We start from the raw sequence: 20,188 nt of genomic DNA, 5'->3' as shown, positions 1-20,188 counted from the left end.
TGGCTTAGCCCTTTCTCCTCTGGGCTGGCCGCTCAGCTGTCGGCTAATTGCCAGCTATTTTCTCTCTCCACAGTTACCAGCTGTTCCCAATGATGCTTGTCTGACCTGCCTATTTAAAGCCTCCCAGCTCACTTCTCCTCTGCCTTCGCATTGGTCACATCACTAGGAACCATCTCCTGCAGTTTGTTTCAAGACTGGCTTGCTGACATCCCTCCTGGCTCCTTATCCTGCTTGCAGTTGCTCTCCTTGGATCCCTGACTTCAGGCCTGGCTGATTACCCGATCTGGTTAATGAACTTTGGACTGGTTGACTACCCGATCTGGTTACTGGACTCTGGCTATGCTTGACTACGCTTTTTCTATTTTCCTTTTTCTTTTTATTAATAAGCAAGTGTGATTTGATTGTACTTCTGTCTCAGTTTGATTCATGGTTTCTGACAAGGAGTTATTTTGGGGTGGGTGGATAGCCACCTCTGCCAATTTATTGGGCATTGGGGTGCTGGGTGTTTTTCAGTGTCGACTTTGCACTGAACTTGTGCAAATTTGTTGTTACCCCCAATTTTGTTTTCAAGGTTGGGTAGCTGGGATTACGCAAAGTATTCACTGGTTTGGCAAGCTTTAACATGGTACTGATGGGTTGTTGATCTGTTGATAGCCACAAGCCTGCGTCATTTTATTTGTTATTTCCTTGATTTGGATGTTTTTCCAGGGTTTGTTCATCTTCTTAGGATGGTAGTGTCACGATAGCCTTTGTGTTGGCCTGCCTTTGGGCTTGAGGTATTGGAGAGTTGGTTTAATTTTTTCAATGAAAAGCGGATGTTGGCAAGCAATTTACATTCAGAGTCCTCTTGGTCGGTGTGTTTTTGGTAAGACGTACCAAGACAAACCAGGTGGGTTGTGGAGTGTAAGTGTAGTACTTGGTGTGCGCAGTTCTTTAGTCTGTCCAGTTCAGGCAGTTGCCTAAAGGTGTTAGTGTATGGCCTTCTTCTTATGCATCGGGCCAGTTTCGGGCTGTCTTGATATCTCCTGTTTCAGTTTTTGGATGGCTCGTCACCTTTGGGTTTTTGTACACCTGATTTTGCTGCCCATTGCTTTGGGGCTGTTTATGAGGGTGCCCAGAGTTCTTATGGTATGCTCACCCTCACTTGCTCAGTTGCTTATTATGTCTGCCATGTTTTGCTCGTATTTCTTGTTCTTTACTGTTTTGCTCCTCTTGTGCATCCCTGAGGTTGTTAGTCGGGGGTTCCTTACTCCTGCCCATAGTAGGGATGCGGAGTTCAGTTGCTCGGCCTAACGGATGGCAACTGGGCATTCCCGGACCACCGCGGCATACCTTGGGATCCCCGCCGCAATGTCCAGACGCCACACCGGAGGGAAGGGGCAGACAGACCCCCCAGGCCAAGATGGCGCCGGCGCCCGGCGTGCAGCCAGAGACCATTACAAAGAGGCGGCACAAAAGCTCCTATATGTCGGTAAAACATATAAAGATGCCCTGGCTGGCCAGCCCTCGCCCCGAGCTACCCCTGGGAGTTCTCCTGAGGCAGATGACAGTCCCCTTGGAGGATGAAGATGGATTGTCCGCAGCATGGCGCGCAGTGAGTACCCCTAGAGATACTGATAGGCCTGAGACACAGATCATCCCTTCTCCTGCATCTGAAGGAGAGCCTACGCTGAGGGACATATTTACTGCTGTTACATCTTGTAATCAGTCTATTGCTGCTCTCTCAGAGGATATCAAGGGGGTTAAAGCTGAAATAACTTTTGTTCGCCATGATATGCAAAAACTCAGGGAGAGGACATCCTCCCTGGAAGGCAGGCTGAGCACAGTAGAGGATGATCTGGCACCCATGCAAAGGGATTTGAAATATAATTGCCATCTTACCGAACAACACGCAATGCGGCTTGATGAAATGGAAAATCGCATGAGACGAAACAATATTCGCGCCTTGGGAATTCCAGAACGTGTTGAGGGTAAAAATCCGGTTGACTTTATTGAAAACTGGTTAATTACCACATTTGGTAGGGACTCCTTATCACCTTATCCTTTTTCCGTGGAACACGCCCACCGGGTGCCCTCTCGCCCCCTACCTCCGGGCAACCGTCCCAGGCCCTTTTTGTTCAAACTACTCAATTATAGAGACAGAGACGCCATCCTCTCCAAAGTAAGGGGGTTGTCAGACAAAATGGAAATTGAGAACTCTAGGATTTCGATATTTCCGGACTTTTCGACAGAATTTCAGAAAAGGCTTGCAACATTTCTTGACGTTAAGCGGAGACTTCGGGACCTTAACGTTCAATATGGTATGCTATATCCAGCCCGGCTCCGTGTTACGGCTCTGGGCTCAACGCACTTTTTTGAACGTCCTGCAGCAGCGGCACAGTGGCTAGACCAAGAACACAACGCACTCAAAGCTGCAAAACATCAAAGGTCTCCTCCACAACAATGAAACTTTCAGACAAGTTGACTGGACTTACATATCTTCAGGCCTGGTGGAAGGCAAAGGATGTTGCCTGCACATGTGAAACCCTGTCTACCATCTAGAAAGTTTTTCTATGGGTGTTTCCATGGCCTTCCCCCCACCCCAGAGTTCCAGTTGGGGGCTACTAATATGTTGCTTCTCAAGGTTGGGAGCCCGGCGGGCTTCGAAACAGAAGCTACCACAGTTTTATATTGTTTGACTATTTTTCTTTTCTTTTTCCCTTTTTCTAATTTTTTCTCTCTCAGACCCACACCGGACACTGACTCTATCCCTGAATATCTGCACCCGCTTGTGTGACTTTTCTATGGTACTGCAGCTCTTAAACACATTTTTTTCACTCCTTTTTTGGAGTATCTCAGGTGATGCCACTTGTAAGTCGCTTGTAGATACTGTGTATGTGTTAAATGTATTATCCCACCCTAGTTTACTACAGTTGTTGATAATGATACTCCTGTTTACATTTATGCTTTTTATCAATGATGGCGAAGGTTAGATTTCTTTCCTGGAATGTTAGAGGGCTAGGCAGCCCGGTAAAAAGGTTGGCGGTGTTGAAACACCTCAGAGATATGAAGGCTGGAATTGTGTGCTTGCAGGAGACACAATTTGCCCCTGATGGTATGCCTAGCCTTGGGCCTAGAATATTTACCATGCAATTCCACTCTACATACTCAGCATATGCAAGGGGAGTGAGTATCCTGATCAGGCAAAATACACAATTCTTTTGCTCCCAAAAGGTTATTGACCCAGGTGGAAGGTACATCTTTTTGTTGTGTAAGGTTGCTACTGTGAATTGTATTATCGCCAACATATATATTCCACCTCCGTATTCAGCTGAGGTTCTCAGGCGCCTGGCTGGGTTTATGGCACAGTTTCCTAATATACCCCTGCTGGCAATGGGAGACTTTAATAACTATGTAAGAAAAAAAGAGGAAAAAAACTGCGCTAAGGTGAAACATAAAAATTAATCATATGTGATACTCTTAAATACGAAAGATTTGGCTGCAGCTTAACTGTGTCACATAAATACAGCAAAACAAAACGAAAAATAATAAGCCGCGCTAAATCACATAAACATCAAATTGTGCAAAAAATGGGAAATGAATCATGAACTATTAGTATCCTCTACACATAAACTGATATGCACTTATGTCATAGATAGTAAAATACATATATGAGTTATAAATTCAGGCCATGCAAATCACTCATTCCTTGCAGTATAAGATCACATAGCATATGCCTATAATAGTACAGACTCTAAAAAAACAGCTCTAAACAAAACACACACCCAAAAAAAAAGTAAAATTGCACTTACAGTGTATAAAAGATCAAAAGCCTTGAGTCTGTTGCGCCGGCCGGTGCCCCTGGATGACGCAATTTTGTTGCAAAACACGTAGGGATGAGCAATACGCTAAACGTCACCTCGTGTTTGTAACGGTTCCAGGAGAACGGGTCTGTCCGTATGCGTCCGGCCGGCGCAACGGACTCAAGGCTTTTGATCTTTTATACACTGTAAGTGAAATTTTACTTTTTTATCTCTAGTAATAAAGCTTTTTACACTATTTGGAGTTCTATCTTTCTTCTATGGCTTTGATGCTCCTACCCTGAGTCCCTCTGGATCTATAAGAAAGACCTCTGGGAGTGTTTTATTCACAACCCTTAGTTGGAGTGGTGACGCAAGGAGAACACTGAGGACCCCTCTTGGCTGGAAGACGAGTTTATATCCAAAGGTTTTTTGTGACCCTCTGTAGTGGGGGGTCATGTCCTTCTGGTAAGCGGCAAATTTAATCGTGTTTTGGTGGTGGATCAAGCACTATTTAAATGGACCCAGCAGTGGATTTTCTATGATCCTTTACGGTTTATCTGTGGAGGACTTTATTCACAGTTTTTGAAAGTAGTTTGCTGTGATTTATATACACGGACTTATTGTTCATACACTGGGTGTGTGTTTTGTTTAGAGCGTTTTTTTTAGAGTCTGTACTATTATAGGCATATGCTATGTGATCTTATACTGCAAGGAATGAGTGATTTGCATGGCCTGAATCTATAACTCATATATGTATTTTACTATCTATGACATAAGTGCATATCAATTTATGTGTAGAGGATACTAATAGTTCATGATTCATTTCCCATTTTTTGCACAATTTGATGTTTATGTGATTTAGCGCGGCTTATTATTTTTAATAACTATGTGAATGGCATTTGGGATAAGATTCCCGTGCCCCCTTTGGTTCCCTCCCGTCCTGATGGTGACACTCCCTTTGCTGCACTACTAGCTGAACTTGGGCTAGTAGATGTGTGGCGGAGAGCCCACCCCCAAACCAGACTGTACTCCTGTTGCTCTCCAGCGTTTGGGAGCTTATCTAGGATAGACCTGGGGCTGGGGAACTCCACCCTGCTCCCCTATTGGGTGACTCTGGGTATGGGGATAGACACGTGTCCGACCACTCCTCTCTGTGGATTGAGCTGTCCCTATCCACTGATCTTAAACCCAGGAGCTGGAAGCTTAATCCTTTTTGGCTTACAATCTTTCCACAGCCTGACCCAATAGCAAGTGACCTTAAACTCTTCCTGCAAGATAATATAGACTCGGCCCCTATAGGCACAGTTTGGGACGCAGCTAAGGCTTTCCTCAGGGGGCAATTTATCACTACTATTAATGGTATAAAAAAGAATACTAAAGCTTGGGAAATGGAGGTATGTAGGGCACTTAGAGAATCGGAGCAGACCTATATTGCCAATCCCTCAGAGGACACTTATGCCCCGTACACACGAGAGGACTTATGTCCGACAGACTTCGAAAGGAGTTCCGCCGGAGTTCCGCCGGAGTTTTGACAGACTTTTCGGCCGAACGGACTTGGCCACACACGATCACACTAAACTCCGACGGATTCGAACGTGATGACGTACGACCCGACTCGAATAAGGAAGTTCATAGCCAGTAGCCAATAGCTGCCCTAGCGTCGGTTTTAGTCCGTCGGAGTAGCACACACACGAGCGGAGTTTTCGAAGGGGACCGGGTCCGGCGGAGTTCCTTCGGGAAAATTTGAAGCATGCTTCATTTCTAAAGTCCGTCAGACTTTGGCGAATCAAAAGTCCGTTGCAGCCCACACACGATCGGATAGTCTGACGGACTCGGTCCTTCGGACTTTGGATGTTGAAAAGTCCGCTCGTGTGTACAGGGCATAAGAGAGCCTGGTTGGGGGCGCAGTCTATGTCTAGACAGGTAGCATTGCAACTAGCAGAGAATAAGAGGTTTTTCCTACAAGAAACACACTTTGAGGAAGGGGAATCGACAGGTCATATGCTGGCTCTACTAGCAAAGGCTCAGGGTTCTACCCCTATGGTCACTTCTCTGTGCGATTCGCAGGGGATGGCCCACTCGGACGCCCCCGGGATTTTACAGATTTTTCGATCCTTTTATGCAGACTTATACTCATCCAAAGTGCAACCAAGTGACAGGGAGATTATAAGCTTCCTGGATGGATGTGACCTCCCATGCTTGTCTACATCGGATGGGGAGATGCTGAATGCCCCCATAACTGAGGACGAACTGGCCTCTGCACTGGAACACTCTCATAATAATAAAGATCCTGGGGCTGACGGCCTTCCGTCCGAGGTATACAATCGATACGCCGGTGTTTTAGTGCCCACTCTTTTAAGAGTATTTAATAATGCCTTGGAGACAGGTGTTTTGCCTGACTCTATGAATGAAGCAATCATAATAGTACTTCTAAAACCGGGCAAGGTAGCGACATCCCCAGACGCATACAGGCCCATCTCCTTGCTCACGACAGACGTTAAACTGCTGGCACGGGTATTCGCAACGAGACTGTCCCAGGTAATACAAAAACGTATTCATAGAGATCAATCTGGGTTTATTCCCACACGTTCTACTGCCCAAAATATTCGCCGTCTCTTTTTAAACATCCAGGTCCCCGTGGACAACCCCGGTAATCAGGCCATCCTCTCGCTGGATGCAGCTAAGGCTTTTGATAGTGTTGAGTGGCCTTACCTGTGGAAGGTGATGGAGAGAATGGGGTTAGGTAATACATTTATCCGTTGGGTTAAACTGCTATATGCTAGGCCAACGGCCAGAATCAGAGCTAATGCAGAACTATCCGAGCCATTCATGCTGTTTAGGGGCACGAGACAGGGGTGCCCTTTGTCGCCCCTGCTCTTTGCCATGGCGCTTGAACCACTGGCGGCAAGAATGAGATCGGGTCGGGATATTGTTGGATTTCAAAGGCCCACTGGTGCGGATGTGGTATCACTATACGCAGATGACACACTTATTTATCTAGGAGATACTCAGGGCTCCCTGACGGCGACCATGCACTTGATTAAACGGTTTCTCGATAAACTGGGACAAGTCTGTATTACTGCCCTTGTCCCCACTGACGGCACCTCTTCCCCCTTGCGCGACCATGATTCAGACGGTCGCGTCCTTGCGCTACCTAGGGGTGCAGGTGTCCCCCGAGGTGACGAACTACGCCAATCTGAATCTTCTACCGCTATTATTTAAATTCAGGGAGAAATGTAAAACTTGGTGCAAACTACCGCTATCGGTAGTGGGAAGGGTGAACCTTATAAAAATGGTGTGGGCTCCGCAATTACTCTACATTTGCCATAACTCGCCGACCTGGATTCCAAAACGATGGTTTGATAAAATTGACTCTCAGTTTCGGGAATTAATATGGTGTAGGAAGACAGCCAGGTTTAGTTTACTTACCCTGCAATACAAAAAGGACGAGGGGGGGTTAGCACTACCTCATGCCAGAATGTATTTTTTGGCTTCACAACTGCAGCACCTGGGTGGTTGGGGGTTGGATGATCCCCTGGACCTGATACGTAGGCTACTTGACGACATTGACGACCCGGACACGGCATTGACCAGGTTAGAAGCAGGTTTTCCGCACATGGATAGGAGTTCCCCGACTATCATCTTGCTAAATACTTTATGGTCCTATGTTAAACAACTGCTACAAATATGTGGTTTTCTCAAACTTACCCCTATCTGGAGGAATGCTAACTTTGGTGAGCTCTTTAAACTTAGGGGATTTGGCGCTTGGAGAATGAGTGGTCTCCGGTACCTCCCACAACTGTATAATGGACAAGTGCTGAAATCCTTCATGGAACTGCAGGCTGAGTTCGGCATACCGCGCAGGGACTTTTTTAAATATTTGCAGCTACGCCATGCGTTACAGGTGAAATCCCGCGGTGTGTCGCTTTGCCTGACTGACCATGCTGTGGTACATGGGATACTAATGCAAACTGAAAGAAAAGGTATGATATCTAGAGGGTATGACATTCTTCTTAATGCACTACAAGACTCAGCACATCTCCCATGTCGGCAGAAGTGGGAGGCGGACCTGGGACCGATGGACGCAGAGACCTGGAACCTTTGCCTGTCCTCCGCCCCCTTGGTGTCGGTCTCGGCCTCCCATAAACTCTCACATCTCTACCTACTACATAGGGTTTATAGAACACCAGTTAAACTATACAGCTGGGGTGTCAGGGATATGCCCTTATGCCCTAAATGTACGAGGGACCATGGTGATCTCCTGCATATGTTCTGGAGGTGCCCAAAACTAAAACGGTATTGGGATGGGATCCTCGAGACTATCTCCTCTGTATTCTCGGTTAGCATCCCAAGGAGTCCTTTGATCTGCCTGTTGGGTGCCCTAGACGAAGAATCGCTAACACCATCTGCTCATACAGCCATTCTTCGGTTATTATATGTAGCCAGAAAATTAATAGCACGATTGTGGATTACACACAGGGTTCCCACCAGGCAGCAATGGACAGACCAAGTGAACCATATGCTAATTAGGGAAAAAATAACTTACCAGCATAGAAACGCACCGCACAAATTGTATACTATATGGCAGGGGTGGCTCGAGGTTCCGGGGCTGGCCCCTCACCAACTTATACAGGACAGATTATTACAGGGCTGAATGTGGGTCTGGGGTCCTGTGCACGGAGGAACTTAGACAGTAATAAACAATTAGTAATGCTGCTCCTGTATTTCTCTCTCTCCCAACACTTATGCGGGGGGAGAGTAGGGACTGGTATGGCTGGGTAATTGGGAGCCGAAAGTTGTGCTTAAATCTACACATATATAGCTGTTGTAAAGTGCGATGTGGTCTCAGAGGGAACATCATTTCTTAATGTCCCTGTTTTATTTTCCCCTTTTCTTTGTTCTGTTTCTTTTTAGTTTAAACTGCACTCCTTTTGGTTTCTGCTGTTTACAAGTCGGATTTACTTTATACACTGTATTACCAGTATTTCTATATTGATTTTCTGCACGAATGTACTAAGTGGTCATATGGTAACTGTTAGACCGAAGAATCAACATTATTGTACGACTACATTGTCTGTCTATGTTTGGCTTGTACCATTTTTATTTTGTAATAAAAACGTATTTGATTTAAAAAAAAAAAGCAGTACAATCTCAAGCATCCTTTATCTCTAGTTTAAACTGTACAAACTTCAATATTTCCTACAAATTCTAGCACTAACCAAAATTACTTGCTCACCTCTATCTACATTTATGAAAGCTAAAGGTTGTGCTATGACAGCTAGGGGCTTTGTTTAATTTTCTGTACCAGGAACTACACATTGAAAACCCTGCCTGGTTAGAGCACAATTTCTAATGCCGCGTACACACTTTTTCCGGCCAGAAAAAGATCGATGAGAGCTTTTCATCGGAAAATGCGACCGTGTGTATGCTCCATCGGAATTTAGCTGTCCAAATTTCCGCCAGCCAAACATTGATAGCATGTTCTCAATTTTCCAGACGGAAAAACTTTCTATCTGTAATTCCGAACGTGTGTATGCAATTCCGACACGCCAAAAATCACGCATGCTCATATTCAACTACGAGACAGAAGCTATTGGCTACTGGCTATTGAACTTCCTTTTTCTAGTCACGTCGTACGCGTTGTACGTCACCGCGTAAATGATCGGAATTTGATGTGACCGTGTGTAGGCAAAACAGCTTGAGCCTAATTCCGTCAGAATTCCATCGGGAAAACCATCAGAGCTTTTTCCGACGAGAATTCCGATCGTGTGTACGTAGCATAAGCCTTACCTGGGTGTCTCTGTTATCATAAATGTCCCCTACAGAGCATCTTAAAAATTAAATACTTCCAAGTCTGCACATATGATTGTGAAAATCACAGCCATAAATTATCAGGTAACAAATTATACACCATGGTTATTATTCAATTCATCTCGGGGGTATAGCTGACCGATATAAATCCCTTACTGAAGATGTTTCACTTTAATTATAGTCATTTATTATTGTTTGCTTAACCACTCAGATGAAAAGCTGATTCAGGCTTCTAAACTAGTTCATAATGCATAGACCATAAATCTTCAAATCTTTAGAACATATTTAGCAGTGGGTTTTAATTTACATTTTAGTACCTGTATAATATTTACTAACCTGCACAAATAAGGATAATGCTGTAACATAAGGTATATCATATATTATTTGGCCAGTTGCCAGGTGCTGGCTTTTCAATTAAGCAGCTGATGCTTCTGAAGGGGAATCATACTGAGCTGCTGAGGTCTTTTCTTTACTAGTTCAGTTTATTGATTAACAATTTTTTGAATTTATACTTTTAAAAAATGAATAAAAGGACGCAAGAAATAGTTAAAGTGGTTGTATACTGACATTTTACACTTTTACTTACAAGTAAGCCTATAATAAGGCTTACCTGTAGGTAAAATTAATATCTCCTAAACCTGTACGGTTTAGGAGATATTCTCTATGCATGCGGCCGCTGACATCAGCAGGCGCATGCACTCTGAATGCCCCAGATGAAGATCCGGCAGCGTTGGCGGACCTTGCCGGGAAGAAAACTCCTGCGCGCGTGCGTGGGAGTGATGTCATCGCAGCTCCAGCCACTCACAGCGCTGGACCCGCGAACCCCGAAGACATGCTCCGAAGACAGCTCCCGCAGCGTGGACCAGGCACCAATACGGGGGCTTCGTTCTGAGATAAGTATTTGATAATAAGCTAGTATGAGCTGCATACTAGCTCATTATGCCTTTGCCTTGCAGGCTTTTTTTTTTTTCCTTTTTTTTTGTATGTGAGGGTTTACTACCGCTTTAACTGTAAAGAATATTGAATTTGAAATTCACATTGCCTGACTTTACTTAAAGATCATTTTGATGTGATGTACAGTATTTAAACTTGCATTGCTAATAAATTGCCCCAAAATCCAGAATAGAAGTGAGATAAAAATGTGGTGAAATTAACAAAACTGCACTAAATATGCAGTTACAAAATAATAGTAACAGATATCTAATATGCTTTGTTCAGGTGCTGACAAAAAAATGCAAAAGCAAATTAGGGTTTGGGGATGCATTAAGTCTAAAGCCCCGTACACACTATCAGATTGTCTGCTGAGTTTTTCCTTCAGATTTACCAAAATCATATAATATGAGGTCAAACCTTAGGAGTTTCAATGTGTATGCAATCAGGCAGGCCCTTCTACTACATGGTTTTGGTAAATCTGAAGGAAAAACTCAGCAGACAATCTGATAGTGTGTACGGGGCTTTAGCCCCACATGAAAGATAGTACCAGTGATGTCACCCTTGTGAAGGGAAATCAAACAAGTCTTTATTGACCTTGCCCCGAGAACATGGGTCAGTAGGAGGGTGGACATAACTAGTGGGCACACAGACCACAATAAATATCTGTGCAGATAACAGGTCAGCACACCAGCAGATCACTTATCCAGGGAAAAACAATAACATTTCAGAGATACTCAGGTGCCCTTTTGTCAGGAACCATGAATCAGAAGGAGACAGAAAATGCAGTAAAATCACACCTTTTAATGATATGGTAAAAATGGTACAGATAAGTAAACGTAGTCAAAATATAGCCAGGGATTGGAAGCTAAAGCAGACACTCCGAACAAGCCAGTAAATCCGGAAGCCAGAGATCAGCATAGTCAGAGTCAGCAGAAAGGATCAGGAACCAGAAGGGAGGCCAGCTGGGCAAGTCCTTAACAGGAACACAGCAGAGAATCTTCAGATTTTGCCAAGGCGAAGGCACTGAAGAAACTAACCAGGTATTATAAATAGTCGGAAGGGGCTGGCTGAAGAGTAGGAAATGGTCACCAGGTGAGTCACTGTGGAATGATGAGTGCTGGCAATTAACCGACAGCCGAGCAACCTGTGCTCTGAGAAGGAAGGGCAGAGCCGAGCCCTGACACCTTTCTGTGGTATTATATGGTACCATGGGTCAATCACTGAGATATTTTGTCTGGGAGGTGTGTGTGTGTGTGTGTGTGTGTGTGTGTGTGTGTGTGTGTGTGTGTGTGTGTGTGTGTGTGTGTGTGTGTGTGTGTGTGTGGAGGACTGCTGCCTCCTACTGTCTGTAATTGGCTGTTCTGTTTAATGTTGAGACAGATTATTTATGTACACCACTTACTGTCTCAGTGGGTCTGGGTCAGAAACCCCAGAAGGTGGGAGAATAGAGAGAGAGAGACAGAGAAATGAACCACATGACCTTATACACACAGGGACTGCTATTGCTGCTGTATTTTCACCCAGACCAGAAGCATAGACTATTGGATAAGTGCTCCTGTGCTCTAATACTTTAACTGCAGCTGCCCACAATATCTTGAATGTATGTCTAAACCTTGTGACAAACTTACCTCTATGCTTTTTTTTATTATTTAACATGCACAGGGCCAGATAGCTAGGTCTGTGCTACTGTATGTGTATAGTGGACACCTTCCAGTATATTAGTTGGATGAACCTGCTTATTGCAATAGGGTTTATTAGGGACTAAGATGTAGAGTAGACAGGCTGAATCACAGTTTCTGCTGGTAAAAAGCTGCATTTCAGGCTGCTTGGACAATGGCTGAAGAGTCTCCCCACCACTGCAGATCTTGTCTTAGGGTCTTTGACACCAATATGAAAGACATATTGTGATCATGCTCAGGGGCCCCTGTAAATGAACATTTATGCAATATTCATCTGGAGGTATTTTTATTAATATCTATATATACCCAGGTACATGTGCAGAATTCCACCAGGACACTTGTTGGGCTCTTTGCTGATAATGCCAATTTGTGCTTTGGATGAATGTACTATTATTAATATTTTCTTATATAAAGCTTGTATTATTTTCATATTGCCGAGCATCTATATTCTTATAGGTAATGTTGTATACTGATAGCAGTAGTTCTTGCGCTCCCAATCACTTTGAGTATATTACTGGTTAATTTCCCTAGAAGAGAACTCCTTTTCTTCGAAAATGTCCAGTTGGATGCACTGCCAACATTAGTATCTAGCATCCTTAACCCTCTCTTCCTTGTGTGGGAAGGTCAATAAAACTTCTAAAAGAGAGAAAGTGACTGGCACCCAATGGGGGTTATTTGCAAAAGGCAAATCCACTTTGCACTACAGATGCAAACTACAAGTGAACTTTGTGGTGCAGTCGCTGTAAATCTGAGGGGTAGATCTGAAATGAGGGGAAGCTCTGCTGATTTTACCATCCGATCATGTGTAAGCTAAAATGCTGTTTTTTATTTTCCTTGCATGTCCCCCTTGGATCTACAGTGACTGCAGTTCCAAGTGCACTTTCAGTGCAATTTCAAGTGCACTTTGCACTTGTAGTGCAAAGTGTATTTGCCTTTCGTAAATAACCCCCATTGCTCTCTCAGTCCCCCATTTTAGCCATAGACTCAGGGGGGAAATGTTGGCCCCTGTCTCTGGGGATACCACCATGCTTTTGGGTGTCAGAGGGTGCTACAATTGTTTTGATTTTAAATATACAGTACAAATGCATTTAGAGCACTCTGAGCGAACACTGGTTGTGGACTTTGAATCAGAGTTCCTTAAAGAGGTAGTAAAATCTTCTTTTCCCTCCCCTCCAAAGGCATAATGTGCTAGTATGCATCCGACCATCCAAGTTTTTTCCGACGGAAAATACGCTCGTGTGTACGGGGCATAATTGGAGCTAAAATAAAGGAAAGGAAAATCATCACAAGCAACATAACTTACAGTCAGTAGGATGTGTGTCCTATGCTGATTACTCTTCTGTTTAGTAGAAATCTTCCTCCATTTATGCCCCGTTCTCCTCTGCCATAACCTTTCAGTGTGGTGGGAATGAATACAGTTAGGTGTCTGTCACAGGCTCTCATCAGCTGAGCCCAACAATTTCCACTCCTTTCCATCCAGCAGCTCTATTCATAGAAGCCGTAATACAGCTTCTATGAATGAAACAGGATCTATGAATGGAGGGGGCAGAGCTATTATTTATCTGCTCATCCCCAATTCTTAGATCACTTATCAGTTATAGAAGCTGTAATATGAATTCTATGAAACGAGGAGCTGGGCAGAAAGGATGCACATAGTTGGGATCTCTTGATTAATGCCTGACAGGTGTCAATAGTTCATTAGTTGTATTAACACTCTCTGTCACGGAAGGTTAAGGTATGAATAGAGAGACAATGGACTAATTCTACTGACTTTAAGTTACGTCCCTCATGCTAAATCTTCTGTGGAGGTAGCTGCATTTAGGTTTACCAATGAAACCACCAGCACTAGAAATATTTACCAGAACTAGACACGTGGGAGCTACTAGCCAACAGCTAGCACTAAAATCCAACCATGTGTTCTGATTTCATTTGCAGCCCCACCACCAGAGAAAACAATGCATGAATGGAGAGGGTTGAAGCTCTTTAGTTTTGCCATTTTACCAAAATTCTTTTTTTTACTATGGTCACCAGGCCTGTCAGGGTACAGTAGTGTAGAAAACTACAAGCGCCGTAGAAAAACTGATATACTGGCTGTATTTGAAAAGGGAATTTAAACCCTGGGGATCAAACAGACCTGTAAGGACACCTTAGATGAGTGAAATTAATCACAAACCATCTACAAGTGTGGGTGGATACTTACTATAAAGTGATGAATCCAGGGTTACTTAAAGGGTAGCGGGAATCAATCAAGTTAGGTTAGCAACTCTCTTACATGGTTCACTGTAGGAAAAGTATGCAAGTATGTAGACTGTCCCCTACAATTTCCCACAGTCCCAGTTACAGTGCCCCTGTCAGAGGTCAGTTGCATGCGTATGCCTAAGTAACTGTAGTCTTTTGCCTTGTTTCATCTTGGCAGGTGTGACCTTCCAATCATTTTGGGTAAATTGAGATTCAACCAAGAAGAACAGTATATATATTATATGGATCCACATTTGGGTTTGACTAATGTTTTTTTTTTTTTTCAAATCAGCTTTGTGTCATGGCCACAGATGATTGCTTCTACTATTACATTTCTGTTAATTGACTTTCACTGTGCTAAAAGTACCAGTTTGTCCTTATATCTAATTTCCTTATTTCTGTATAATGCCCTAGGTACATGTCACACAGAAAGGAAAGCAGGCATATAAATATAATTACAAAATACTCTTCTTTTACCTACAATGTAAAGTACAAGGTAATAAGACTATGCAAGTCTGCAGAATGAAGTTAGAAAGAGGCACATTTCTCTTTTCCATATTACCAACAAGGGAAATGCACCTTCCATGTAATTATAGAGGAAAATGTGTTTTACAGGTTGCGCTCTATAGAAAGAGGACATCAGCACTGATCAGCCTTTGTGCCATGCCAGAAATATAAATATTCCTGGGTGTGATTTAGATTGTACCCAGTGGCAGCATTATTCATGTGTTTTATATCTGCTGTCTTTCTAAGAAAGACCTTCACAGATGGCTGTCATTTGCTGAAAAGCATTAAGAAAATGTAACACACTTACCCCACTTCACAGCTGCTGCACTGACCACATTCATAATAAGGACCTCAACATGCCACGCAGACCATTGCTAATCCTATAAAAAACAGTCCTGTTAAGATGTTGTTTATACAATTTTGCCACAGTTTCACTATCTTTAAACCACGTGGGGATACAGTCCTTTGGGGGCTTTCAATGTGCGGTGCATATTCAAAGGCTAAAGAACATTTATGGAAATACATCAAGGGCAAATCGTTTGTCAGGTATTCTAAACATAAAAAAGCATATCTTATGACCTGTCGCTTACTTTAAGATTTATAAAATAAAACCTGCTCTACATTAGGGAAATAAAGCAGTTTGTCTTAATAATGTAGATATTCTCACAGTAGAAAAAGATTAACAAATGCAGAGATTTCAAAAACTGCACAAAGAGCCATACTGTGTAGTAGCCCATGCCAACCAATCAAAACACCACTTTCATCATCAAGGACTGAGAAAACACACAAAGGTAATTATTTATTGGTTTTCTTTAGTCTTTGCAAATAATTCTTTATTGTACAATTCCCTTTATTTCTTATAGTGTCTATACATGATAGTAGATGGTTGCTATGGGCAGAATACATTTTACCTTTTATTTGGTAATGATACAGTTATGTGTTAAAGTGTAACTGCACTTACACCTAAATAAATAAAAATAAAATAGCATATACAGCACTTATCACTTTGTATTATGGCTTCATACGACTCAGCACCGGGTATCATGTTAGTAATATGAGTTTACTTATAATTTGACAGTTCACATATGGGTACTTGAGTCCCCTCTTGGTGGTATTGGTCTCCCTATATCACTCTTGCTATCTCTCATTCTTCTTTGGTTGGGCTTCACTGACACTGACACCCCTGCAGATATAGTTGCACTACTGTGCTCTGTATTTGAGTACAGAATATTTGGCACATATGGCAATTATACATGTCCACATTTTTTATAGAAGCTACAATTGCAACCACTTTCAGGGACCACCGCTTCATGGATATTTTTCCTACACTGATGTTGTCATGTGTGGGCCCTACATGCGCCACATGCTGCCACAGCTCCCGGAAAAGATGCTTTCCAGCTCTCGATGTTGCACTTTCTTTACAAGGCGGTTGTTAGTATTCTTCAGATAAGGGGATATCCCTGATCTACACGCCTTCTTTTGTTTTGTTTTTCCCCTACAAAACAGCAAAACAGTGCTTCATTCAAAGTCCAACCCTCTTCTTTTTGTCATATAGCATATACAATTGCTACACAAGTTACATAGTCGGTCTGGCTGAACAAAGACAAGTCCATCTGGTTCAACCACTAGAGGGAATATATATATATATATATATATATATATATAATTTTGCTCAGTGTATATTACTTTATAAGGTAAGGGATCTTTCTCATTCAATTCATGGTACATGCCTTTTAATCCCTTCATGTCTTTACTTTTACCCTACTGCAATCTGTTTTTTTTCTCTTTTTTTCACCATGGATATGGCTTCTTTTTCCTTTTCTTTTTCTTCTTCTTTTCTTTTCCTTTTGTGTTTTCTTTTCTTTCTTTTTCTGGACTTAAGACATTCCACAACACTGGCACTTATGTTTAATATTTATGATTTTGGGTTCTAGTAACTCTCTAGTTATATTTCATACACATTTTATAGTATATTCTAATTACTTTTAGAATCCATATTACTACACATCACCAGTATAGATAATCACCAGTACATTTCAGGGGGATTTCCTGTGCACCTGGCCTTCCCTCATTGGGCTCTTCCTTCAGCTCTTGGACCTGACCTATTTTGTGGCCTGCAGCTACTGACCCCATGTGGTTTACATTCCACTGGCAAATGAGCATCCATTGGGGATGAGTGATTCTCTCTCTTCCCCCACATGTATACCTTCCCTTTTAATAATGCTAATAATGCCCACTGTACTCCATTGGTTGAGTTTTATATCTTTTTTTGTAGATTTTGGTGCAAATTGCCCCTGAAGAGTGTTTGTTACACGAAATGCGTCGGGCTGATGACATGCACCAAAATAAGCATTTTTCTAATAAGGTCTTTTATACCAATGTAGCACTAACCCCCCAAGGAGCTGCTGGTTTTATTTAAGCTTACCGTTACCTCACCTGCTCGCTACTCCGTCTCAGAGATCCCGTTGGAAAGTAGCCCAAATGATGATGAATCCGACACTTAGTCCTTTTTTAAACATTTATTCAGGATATGCACAAAAGTCTTTCAATAGAGGGTCAAAGGATAAAGGGGGAGTTCAGGCACCTAGTAATTGCAGGTTAGAGGTATTGGTCAGATCCAGAGGACAAATAGCTCCACAGACTAGATCCAGCAATCACTGGATAGGCCCCTCTCACTTGACCTAGCAGCCGATGAGATGTTCAACAAAGTCTCTGCCACAGACTTGTCAATTGAACTAAGAAATCTTGAGAGTTTTAAAGAGTTACCATACAGTACCAGTTTCTTTCAGCCAACCTGGCAATACTGTATGGGTATTGATCCGGGTTGTGCCCTCCAACTGGGTTTCCAGGCTCCTCCAGAGGCACCAGCCTTGCGCTCTGTCCTCTACTAGAAAAGTCCTCCCCTGGATCCTCCAGTTTTCTTTGCCTCTCCCCGCAGGCAAGACAGCACAGGACCACCCCTGGATCAGTAGGCCCCAAAACTTTTCTGGGCCTACCATCTCAGTTGCAGAGCCTTGGGCGCAGGACCATGCTACACAGACCCCAGGCCAGAAGGGCCATGAGGTCGGGAAAACAAATTACCAAAGATGGCATTGGTACCTTAAATACCCTCTCCCAGAATGCACAGAAGGAAAACCACTCCCACTGAGCTATTTCTAAGCAAGAGGTGATATTCAATACATCCAGCCTGCTGCATTTCCACACTTAACGAAGGTGACAGCGACACCTACGGTCAAGTGGGAACCAGTGCAACCCAGCTGGACTGGCACAGAAACCAGAATTTCTAGAAAAAAATTAGCCTGAGCCAACTGCCGCTTCAGACAACTAAATTTGAAAAAATAATAGCGTCTGCCCATTAGGAGCAGGGCGCTACACCAATATGTCTCTATCCAGCAGTTTTGTGACTATGTGCTTTTTTAGAATGGTTTTATCATCTATTAAGGATCATTGCCTTGCATCACATATGGGCTGTTACCTTGTTCACTATGTATCTATCATTGTGTATACATTATGTGACTGTAATCCTACAATTGGATTGTTATTATGTTATCATGTCATTATTTATTTTTTACCAATAAAAAGATTTTTTTTTACAATGGTGACTGATCATTTGGCCCCACCTACCCACCTCATTTAAAGTCCCAACCCTCTCCCCCTAGCATGTATGATGCATGTATATTTTCAACCCCCAAGTGCATAACTTTACATTTATGAACATTAAACCTCATTTTCCACACAGTTGCCCAATGAATCAGGGTATTGAGGTTGGCTTTTAAGTTGGAGACATCCTGTAAGGACATTATTTCACTGCATAGCTTGGTGTCATCTGCAAACACCAAAATCTTATCTTTAATCCCAGACCCTATATTATTTATAAATATATTAAAAAATAATGGTCTCAACACTGAACCTTGGGGTACACCACTGATAACCTCAGACCATTTAGAGTAAGAGTCAATAACCACTACTTTCTGAATTCGGTCTTTTAGCCAGTTTGCTTTCCATTTACAAACTGAGTTTTCTAGGCCTGTAAACTTTACCTTACACACTAGCTAGGTGTGGGGAACTGTGTCAAATGCTTTGGCAAAATCAAAATATTCTATGTCCACAGCAACCCCTTAAAAAGAAATCAGATTTGTCTGACAACTTCTGTCTTTCATGAATCCATGCTGTCTGCTGCTTAAAATATTTTTTTTTCAGCAAGAACTAATTTTGTTTATTTATTAAACTCACCAGTATCTTCCGACTATAGAAGTTAATCTAGCAGGTCTATGGTTACTTGGTAAAGACTTCATCCCTTTTTAAATATAGGCACCACATTGGCCATATGTCAATCTAGTGGTAGTTTTCCTGTCATTAATGAGTCCCTAAAAATTAGAAACAATAGCTTTGAAATGACAGAGCTCAATTTTTTAATAATTTGTGGGTGGATGCCATCTGGTCCAGGTGCTTTATTCACCTTTATTCTGTCTAAATATTTCTGGACCATATCACTTTTGAGCCATTGTGGATCATTTGGGGCTGTGTCAATACCACCCGATTATGGACTTGAGCTCCCCTGTGCTCTTTTGCATACACAGGGATGAAGAAAGTAATTAATAAATTAGCCCTCTCTTTGTTCTTTGTTCCCAGTCACCCACTCCAGATTATCTTGTAAAGATTTTTTTTTTTTTTTTTTTAAGCTCTTGCTCTTTTCTCATTATTTTTAGCTTTTTAACCACTTGCCGACCGCCGCACGACGATGTACGTCGACAGAATGGCACGGGCAGGCATAAGGACTTACATGTACGTCCTTGCCTGCCCGCCGGTCGGGGGCCCGATCGGGGGCCCGATCGGGCCCCCGCTCGGTGCCTGCGGCGGTCGGTATTCGTTCGGGAGCGATCCCGGACGAGGGGACGGCCATTCATTCATGGCCACCCCCTCGCGATCGCTCCCGACGAATGAAAATGTCCCGTGACATCATTTCCTCTCCTGTAATGTAAACACAGGAGAGGAAGTGATGTATTCTCTCCTCCGTGTCGGTATTTTTCGTTCCGGCACCGAGGAGAGAGGTTCGGTGAGTTGCACCAACACACCACACATACAGTAGAACATGCCAGGCACACTCACACCCCCCCCTTTACCCCCCGATCACCCCCCAATTACCCCTGCCCCCCCAGTCACAGTGACACCAATTGCTTTTTTTTTTTTTTGCATTGGTGTCATTTGTGACTGTAATAACTGTTAGGGCAGTTAGGG

This window comes from Lithobates pipiens, unplaced genomic scaffold, assembly GCF_037356315.1.
Source record: "Lithobates pipiens isolate NorthernLeopardFrog02 unplaced genomic scaffold, aLitPip1_a1.2 Scaffold_18, whole genome shotgun sequence".
Taxonomy (NCBI): domain Eukaryota; kingdom Metazoa; phylum Chordata; class Amphibia; order Anura; family Ranidae; genus Lithobates; species Lithobates pipiens.
This window is presented reverse-complemented; position numbering follows the sequence as displayed.